This window comes from Arachis ipaensis, chromosome B5 (assembly GCF_059453495.1).
Source record: "Arachis ipaensis isolate K30076 ecotype BB chromosome B5, ASM5945349v1, whole genome shotgun sequence".
NCBI classification, from domain to species: Eukaryota; Viridiplantae; Streptophyta; class Magnoliopsida; order Fabales; family Fabaceae; genus Arachis; species Arachis ipaensis.
Genome location: NC_142440.1, coordinates 98602470 through 98612484, shown reverse-complemented (window position 1 = coordinate 98612484; position 10015 = coordinate 98602470).

Sequence of the window (10015 nt, the reverse complement as noted above, 5' to 3'; positions counted from 1 at the left end):
TAATGACTAAGGATTATATAAGAAGGGTAAAACAGTATTTTTAGTGCTAAAATCCACTTCTGGAGCCCACTTGGTGAGTGTTTGGATTGAGCTTTGATGACATCCATGTGCTATGAGGCCTCTAGGGCGTTGAACGCTGGCTAGGGGGTCCTCTTTGGGCATTTGGACGCTGGTCTCTTCCTTTGGGCGCTGGACTACACCTGGACTAGGGCAGGAGGCTGGAGTTGAACGCCAGTTTCAGGCCTTCTATTCTGAAGTAAAGTATGGACTATTATATATTGTTGGAAAGATCTGGAAGTTAACTTTCCATATCCATTGAGAATTCTCCATTTGGACTTTGGTAACTCCAGAATAAGCTCTTTCGAGTGTATGGAGGTTAGATTCAGACAGCATCTGCAATGCTCCAGCTCCTCAATTTCAGCCAAAAAATTCCTGAAATTGTATAAAAACACAAAAACTCATAGTAGAATCCAAAAATGTGAATTTAACACTAAAACCTAATGAAAACTAAATAAAAATTAAATAAAACATGCTAAAAATTATATGAAAATGATACAAAAAAACGTATAAAATATCCGCTCATCACTTAACCACAAAAACACTTGATTAGTAGCAAGATTCATGATTTATTTGATGAAAAAGAATCCTAAGCTATCTAGTTAAGATGCACACTCATCACAACACCAAACTTAAACATTGCTTGTCCTCAAGCAAGCTAGTTAAGACGCACAAATGTTATTCTTAAGCAAACTTGAGTGAAGGAAGTTTAAGACTTGTGTATGGTAATCAAGAGATGATGAGATAATTTACTTATGTAACCATGCATGAAATTCCTCAATTGTTAATTCCTATATTGAAATCCTTAGAACTTGGGAATTCCTTTTAAATGATGTTATAGAGTCCTCTTTATTTGTTGTCACCTTGAAGTAGCATTGCACTCTCTCTTGCATCTTTTTTTTCTTTTCCTGACTCTCTTTTTGCTTGACTACAACTCTAGATGTTTTGTCTCAAAGTGGCTCTTTAGATAAGCTTTCAATTATTACTGCCAAATCAATTGGTCTAAGGTACTAGGTGTTGAAACACTCTAACAATTTACCTACTCAAGCCTCTCTCTTTGACACAAATTCATCACAAGCATTTACTAGGATCATACTCTTTGAGTTTCCTTTGTTTCTTTCTTAGATTTCCTAGTAATTGATGCTTAGAGCTTTAGGCCATGATTTTTTTACTTGTTTGTGCTATTACTTCTTGGTTGTATAGATGTTTGAGAGTCTTTATAACATTTCTCCAAAGGTCCTCCTTTGTCTTAGTGTTTCAAGCAAGAATTCTCAATCATAAAGCTTAATTTTATGGTTTCATCATCAAATTATATCTTCCTCTTAACCACACTTGCTTTTGATACTAAAGACTTCCTTAAATTCTTTTATTTTAAACAAGTTCTAGTACAAACTCACACTTGTGACAAACAACTATTTTTATTGAGTTTAAAAAGAAGGACAAGACTCTAAAACATAAAGGATAACACAAAGTAAACAGTATGCATACTTGGTGCGCAGAAATCATGATGGTTCATTCCTTGGTAACGGCGTCAAAAACTTGGTACGCACGTTCATAATCTTAATTCTTTGTCACAACTTCGCACAACTAACCAGCAAGTGCACTGGGTCGTCCAAGTAATAAACCTTACGTGAGTAAAGGTCGATCCCATGGAGATTGTCGGCTAGAAGCAAGCTATGGTCATCTTGCAAATCTCAGTCAGGCAGATTCATATGATTATGGATATTTGATAATTAAAATATAATTAAAATATAAATAAAATGTAAATTATAGAGATACTTATGTAATTCATTGGTGAGAGTTTCAGATAAGCGTACGAAGATGCTTGTTCCTCCTGAACCTCTGCTTTCCTATTGTCTTTAGCCAATCATTCATATTCCTTTCTATGGCAAGCTGTATGTTAGGCGTCACCGTTGTCAATGGCTACATCCTGTCCTCTCAGTGAAAATGGTCCAATGCGCTGTCACTGCATGGCTAATCATCTATCGGTTCTCGATCATACTGGAATAGGATCCATTGATCCTTTTGCGTCTGTCACTACGCCCAGCACTCGCGAGTTTGAAGCTTGTCGCAGCCATCCCTTCCCAGATCCTACTTGGAATACCACAGACAAGGTTTAGACTTTCCGGATCTCAAGAATGGCTGTCCATGGATTCTAACTTATACCACGAAGACTCTGATTAAGGAATCCCAGAGATATTCATTCAATCTAAGGTAGAACGGAAGTGGCTGTCAGGCAAGGGTTCATAAGTTGGGAATGATGATGACTGTCACGATCATCACATTCATATTAAAGTGCGAATGAATATCTTAGAATCGGAATAAGCTTGATTTGAATAGAAAAATGATAGTACTTTGTATTAATTTATGAGGAACAGCAGAGCTCCACACCTTAATCTATGGTGTCTAGAAACTCTACCGTTGAAAATACATAAGAGCAAGGTCTAGGCGTGGCCGAGTGGCCAGCCCCCATAAAGGTCTAAGATAGCATAAAACGGATCAAAGATGATCCGAAGATGTAAATACAATAGTAAAAAGTCCTATTTATACTAAACTAGTTACTAGGGTTTACAGAAATGAGTAAATGATGCAGAAATCCACTTTTGGGGCCCACTTGGTGTGTGCTTGGGCTGAGCATTGAGATTTACACGTGTAGAGGCTTCTCTTGGAGTTGAACACCAGTTTGTAACCTGTTTCTGGCGTTTAACTCCACTTTGCAACCTGTTTCTGGCGTTTAACTCCAGAATGCAACATAGAACTGGCGTTGAATGCCAGTTTGCATCGTCTAAACTCGGGCAAAGTGTGGACTATTATATATTGCTGGAAAGCCCTGGATGTCTACTTTCCAACGCAATTGAGAGCGCTCCATTTGGAAATCTGTAGCTCCAGAAAATCCACTTTGAGTGTAGGGAGATCAGAATCCAACAGCATCTACAGTCCTTTTTCAACCTCTGAATCTAATTTTTGCTCAAGTCCCTCAATTTCAGCCAGAAATTACCTGAAATCATAGAAAAACACACAAACTCATAGTAAAGTCTAGAAATGTAATTTTTATTTAAAAACTAATAAAAATATATTAAAAACTAACTAAACCATACTAAAAACTATATAAAAACAATGCCAAAAAGCGTATAAATTATCCGCTCATCACAACACCAAACTTAAATTGTTGCTTGTCCCTAAGCAACTGAAAATAAAATAGGATAAAAAGAAGAAAATATACTATAAATTCCAAAATATCAATGAAACTTAGCTCCAATCAGATGAGCGGGACTAGTAGCTTTTTGCCTCTTGAATAGTTTTGGCATCTCACTTTATCCATTGAAGTTCAGAATGATTGGCATCTATAGGAACTTAGAATTCAGATAGTGTTATTGATTCTCCTAGTTCAGTATGTTGATTCTTGAACACAGCTACTTTATGAGTCTTGGCCGTGGCCCTAAGCACTTTGTTTTCCAGTATTACCACCGGATACATAAATGCCACAGACACATAACTGGGTGAACCTTTTCAGATTGTGACTCAGCTTTGCTAAAGTCCCCAATTAGAGGTGTCCAGGGTTCTTAAGCACACTCTTCTTTTTGCTTTAGACCTTGACTTTAACTACTCAGTCTCAAGTTTTCACTTGACACCTACACGCCACAAGCACATGGTTAAGGACAGCTTGGTTTAGCCGCTTAGGCCAGGATTTTATTCCTTTAGGCCCTCCTATCCACTGATGCTCAAAGCCTTGGATCCTTTTTATTACCCTTGCCTTTTGGTTTTAAGGGCTATTGGCTTTTTGCTCTTGCCTTTTGGTTTAAAGAGCTTTTGACTTTTTCTGCTTGCTTTTTCTTTTTCTTTCTCTCTCTTTTTTTTTCGCCATTTTTTTTGCAAGCTTTATTCTTCACTGCTTTTTCTTGCTTCAAGAATCAATTTTATAATTTTTCAGATTATCAAATAACATGTCTCCTTTTTCATCATTCTTTCAAGAACCAACATATTTAACATTCATAAACCACAATATCAAAAGACATATGCACTGTTCAAGCATTCATTCAGAAAACAAAAAGTATTATCACCACATCAAAATAACTAAACTAGTTTCAAGGATGAATTCGAAACCATGTACTTCTTGTTCTTTTGAAATTAAAGCATTTTTCATTTAAGAAAGGTGATGGATTCATAGGACATTCATAGCTTTAAGACATAGACACTGAAACACTAGTGATCATGTAATAAGACACAAACATAAATAAACATAAAGCATAATAAATGAAAAACAGTAAAATAAATAGACAAGAAGATTAAGGAATGAGTCCACCTTAGTGAGGGTGGCGTCTTCCTCTTCTTGAAGAACCAATGGTGCTTTTGAGCTCCTCTATGTCTCTTTCTTGCCTTTGTTGCTCCATCCCTAGTGATTTTGGTGCTCCTATCTTTAGTTGCTCCCAATAGTTGTGTGGAGAAAAATGTATCCCTTGAGGCATCTCAGGGATTTCTTGGTGAGGGAATTCCTCATGCTCTTGTTGAGGTCTATGATCTCTTGTTTTGCAGTCAAATGCTCTACTACTGAGCTATGGACCCTTTGTGATGAATCTCTCCATCTCCCATGACTCAGAGGTGGAAGCTTTTGCCTTTCCTTTCCTCTTTCTAGAGGTTTCTCTTGGCCTTAGGTGTCATAAATGGTTATGGAAAAACAAAAAGCAGTACTTTTACCACACCAAACTTAAAATGTTTGCTCATCCCCGAGCAAAAGAAGAAAGAAAGAAGGAGAAGAAGAAGAAAATGGAGGAGGTGGAAGTGTGTGAATAGTTCGGCCAAGGGGGTTTTACGTGGTTATGATGTGTGAAAAGGAAGGAGTGATGGTTTGAATCTGAGTGGATGGGTGTAGGTGGGTTGTATGATGGTTTTAGAGGAGTAATGGAGGTGATTGGTGGAGGTTATTTGGGAAAGAGAGTTATGAAAAGGTGTGAAGAGGAGAGAAGAAGAGGTGGGGTAGATTGGGATCCTGTGGGGTCCACAGATCCGGTGGGGATCCTGTGGGGTCTACAGATCCAGTGGGGCCAAGGACTTAACATCACTACTCCAATTAGGCATGTAAAACGCCCTTGTTGTGCAATTCTGGCGTTTAACGCCAGATTGCTGCTTGTTTCTGGCGTTAAACGCCCAAATGTAGCCTGTTTCTGGCATTTAACGCCAGGCAGATGCTTGTTTCTGGTATTAAACGCCAGCTTGGTGCTTGTTTCTGGCATTAAACGCCAGACAAATGCTTGTTTCTGGCGTTTAAACACCAGACTGCTCTCCTCCAGGGTGTGCTATTTTCAATGCTATTTTTCATTCTATTTTTTATTTTTTAGTAGTTTTTGTGACTCCACATGATCATCAACCTACTAAAACACGAAATAAAAAAAGGAAAATAAAATATATATAATTAAATAACATTGGGTTGCTTCCCAATAAGTGCTTCTTTAACGTCAATAGCTTGACAGTGAGCTCTCATGGAGCCTCACAGATGTTCAGAGCATTGTTGGGACCTCCCAACACCAAACTTAGAGTTTGACTGTGGGGGTTCAACACCAAACTTAGAGTTTGGTTGTGACATCCGAACACTAAACTTAGAGTTTGATTGTGGGGGCTTTGGTTGACTCTGCAGTGAGAGAAGCTTTTCATGCTTCCTCTCCATGGTTATAGAAGGAGATCCTTGAGTCTTAAACACAAGGTTGTCCTCATTTAGTTGAAGGACCAATTCTCCTCTGTCCACATCAATCACAGCTCTTGCTGTGGCTAGGAAGGGTCTTCTAAGGATGATGGATTCATCCTCTTCCTTCCCAGTGTCTAGGATTATAAAATCAGCAGGGATGTAAAGGTCTTCAACCTTATCGTTTCGAGGATATAGTGCCAGGCACATTATCGTTTCGAGGATATAGTGCCTGGCACACTTGCATGCTCATTCCGAGGATATAGTGCCTGGCACACTCTTGCGGTAGAGAAGGAAAGCAACAACAACATCTATCTTATCATAAATCGTTCCAAGGATATCGTGCCTGGCACACTATCATTCCAAGGATATAGTGCCTGGCACACTTTCCACATGTAACAAGTCCACTAACCTCAAATCATCACCAGTTTTCACCAATTTCATCGTAAATCAATTCCAATGATATAGTGCTTAGCACACTATCATTCCAAGGATATAGTGCCTGGTACCCTTTCCACATCCAACAAGTCCATCAACCTTAAAGCATCACCAATCATCACCATTTCTCATCTCAATCCACTTTCAATTCTCAATTCTCAACATTCCAAGGATAGTGCCTGGCACACTTTCCTTTAAACTCCATCAAGCTTACAATAACCATTATCAGTTCTTAATTCCACTCGGAACTCATAAGTTCATCGGTTTCTCAATTCGTTGTCAGTAATCACCAAGTTCACTACTCTTCCTTCTCTCGCAACCAACTCATCCTTAATACACCAGAAACCTAAACCTCTGTTCTTTAACATTTCCAAGTAAAACCCAAATTAAATCTCCTAGGACCTTTCCTATGTTTTGGTACCCGAAAAAAGCCAAAGAGTCTTAAATAGGTGTCACAGAAGTTTACAAGATTGTTGGGAAGGTGAAATAGTCAAAAACAAAGTTTAAGTTGAAAAACAGGGCGTGTGCGTACGCACATAGGTGTGCGTGCGCATGAACAGGAAAGTTTTCAAATATGTGCGTACACATAGAGGTGTGCATACATATAGGTAGTAAAAATTTCAACTCTGTTCATTCGCACAAGGTGTGCGAACGCCCTCAACAGAGTGCACCTTCCAACGTGTGTGTGCGCACAGGTTGTAAAACTTCATTGGTTATGTGCGCGCACAAGTTGTGCTAGCGCTCCCAACAGAAGGCTTTCCCCTGTGTGTGTGTACGCACAAGGCTGTGCGTGCACACAAGTTCGAAAAATCACAGGGGTGTGCGTGCGAACATAAACCAGAAATCACAAAATTCTACAACATTGCAAAATTTCAGATTTTGACACCAAACTTTGAATGATCATAACTTCCTCTACAAAAATCTAAATTTTACAAACTTTATATCAATTTGAATAATTCTCAATGAGCTTTAATTCTAAATAAGTTTCAACAAATTTTGAAAATGGAGGTGTTGAGCGAATAATTTATACGCTTTTTGGCATTGTTTTTACATAGTTTTTAGTATGATTTAGTTAGTTTTTAATATAATTTTATTAGTTTTTAAATAAAAACCACATTTCTGGACTTTTCTAGGAGTTTGTGTGTTTTTCTGTGATTTTAGGTAATTTCTGGCTAAAATTGAGGGACTTGAGCAAAAATCTGAGTCAGAGGCTGAAGAAGGACTACAGATCTTGTTGGATTCTGACCTCCCTGCACTCAAAGTGGATTTTATGGAGCTACAGAAATCCAATTGGCGTGCTCGCAATTGCGTTGGAAAGTAGACATCCAGGGCTTTCCAACAATATATAATAGTCCATACTTTACCCAAGTTTAGACGATGCAAACTGGCGTTTAACGCCAGCTTTCTGCCCTATTCTGGCGTTAAACGCCAGAAACAAGTTACAAATCAGAGTTAAACGCCAGAAACAGGCTACAACATGGCGTTTAACTCCAAAAAGAGTCTCTACACATAAAAGCTCAATGCTCAGCCCAAGCACACACCAAGTGGGCCCAGAAGTGGATTTTTATATCATTTACTTGTCTTATGTAACCCTAGCTACTAGTTTAGTATAAAAACTACTTTTAGTGATTTATTTTACATATTTTGATCATCCTTAATAAGGGATCAGTCTTTTTCCCTATTTTCAAATTCATATGCCATTTGGGGAGGCTGGCCATTCGGCCATGCCTAGACCTTGTTCTTATGTATTTTCAACAGTAGAGTTTCTACACACCATAGATTAAGGTGTGGAGCTCTGTTGTTCCTCATGAATTAATGCAAAGTACTATTATTTTTCTATTCAACTCAAGCCTAATTCTTCTCTAAGATATTCATTCGCACACAAGAACATGATGAATGTGATGATTATGTGACGCTCATCACCATTCTCACTTATGAACGCGTGCCTGACAAACACGTCCGTTCTACATGAAAGCAAGCTTGAATGCATATCTCTTAGCCTCCTGATTTATGATCAGAGTCTTTGTGGTATAGGCTAGAATTATTGGCGGCCATTCTTGAGATTCGGAAAGTCTAAACCTTGTCTGTGGTATTCCGAGTAGGATATGGGAAGTGATGGCTGTGACGAGCTTCAAACTCGTGAGTGCTGGGCGTAGTGAGAGACGCAAAAGGATCACTGGATCCTATTCCAGCATGATCGAGAACCGACAGATGATTAGCCGTGCGGTGATAGCGCATTTGGACCATTTTCACTGAGAGGACGGGATGTAGCCATTGACAACGGTGATGCCCAACATACAGCTTGCCATGGAAAGGAGTATGAATGATTGGATGAAGACAGTAGGAAAGCAGAGGTTCAAAAGGAACAAAAGCATCTCCATACGCTTATCTGAAATTCTCACCAATGAATTGCATAGGTATCTCTATCCCATTTTATATTTTAATTATATTTTAACTATCAATTCACCATAACCATTTGAATCCGCCTGACTGAGATTTGCAAGATGACCATAGCTTGCTTCAAGCCGACAATCTCCGTGGAAACGACCCTTACTCACGTAAGGTTTATTACTTGGATGACCCAGTGCACTTGCTGGTTAGTTGTGCGAAGTTGTGAAAAAGAACTAAGATTATGAACGTGCGTATTAAGTTTTTGGCGCCGTTACCAGGGAATGAACAATCACAATTTTGTGCACCAAGTTTTTAGCGCTGCTGCCGGGGATTGTTCGAGTTTGGACAACTGACGATTCATCTTGTTGCTCAGATTAGGTAATTTTATTTTAATTTTAAGCTTTTTTTTATTTTCGAAAAAAATTCTTTAAAAAAAATTAAATTATTCTATGGCTTCAGAATTATTAAGAATGAATTCTAGAGTTTCATGATGATCTGTTGAAGTCTGGCTGGCTGTGAAGCCATGTCTAATCTTTTGGACTGAGGTTTCAACTCATCAGCACAAGAGTTTTTTTTATTCTCATCAATTCAGCTGTTGTATGCCTGATTTGTATCTTAAAGCTTGGCTGGCCATTGGCCATGTCTAGTGTTTTGGACCGAAGCTTTCGCTGAAAGCTTGGCAGGCTAGTAAGCCATGTCTAATTTCTGGACCAGAGCTTTAGACTAACATTGCATGATTCCTGGAATTCTCATTAGAAATTTTGAAATCCTTATTTTTCTTTTTCAAATTAATTTTTGAAAAAAAAATACAAAAAAATTATAATAAAATCATAAAAACCAAAAATTTGATGTTTCTTGTTTGAGTCTAGTGTCAATTTTTAAGTTTGGTGTCAATTGCATCTTTTTAATCTTTAATTTTTCATTAAAATTTTCGAAAACTCATGCATTTGTTCTTCATGATCTTCAAGTTGTTCTTGATGAATTTCTTTGTTTGATCTCTAAATTTTTCTTGTTTGGTGTCTTTTCTTGTTTTTCATATGCATTTTAGAATTATTAGTGTCTATAGAGTAAAATTTTTTAAGTTTGGTGTTCATCTTAACATTCAAAGTGTTCTTGCATGCATTGTGTGTTTTGATTTATAATTTTCATGTTTTGAGTCTTTTTGTTGTTTTTCTCTTTTTTCATAAAAATTAAAAAATAAAAAAATATCTTTCCCTTATTCTTCTCATAAATTTCGAACATTTTGAATTGATTTAGTCAAAAAATTTTAAAATTTAGTTGTTTCTTATTAGTCAAATCAAAATTTTCAATTTAAAAATCCTATCTTTTCAAAACTTTTTCAAAAAATTAAATCTTTTTCAATTTTCTTAATATTTTCAAAAATTTCAAAATGATTTTCAAAAATCTTTTTCTTATTTTTGTTTCATATTTTCGAATTCATTGCTAACTTTT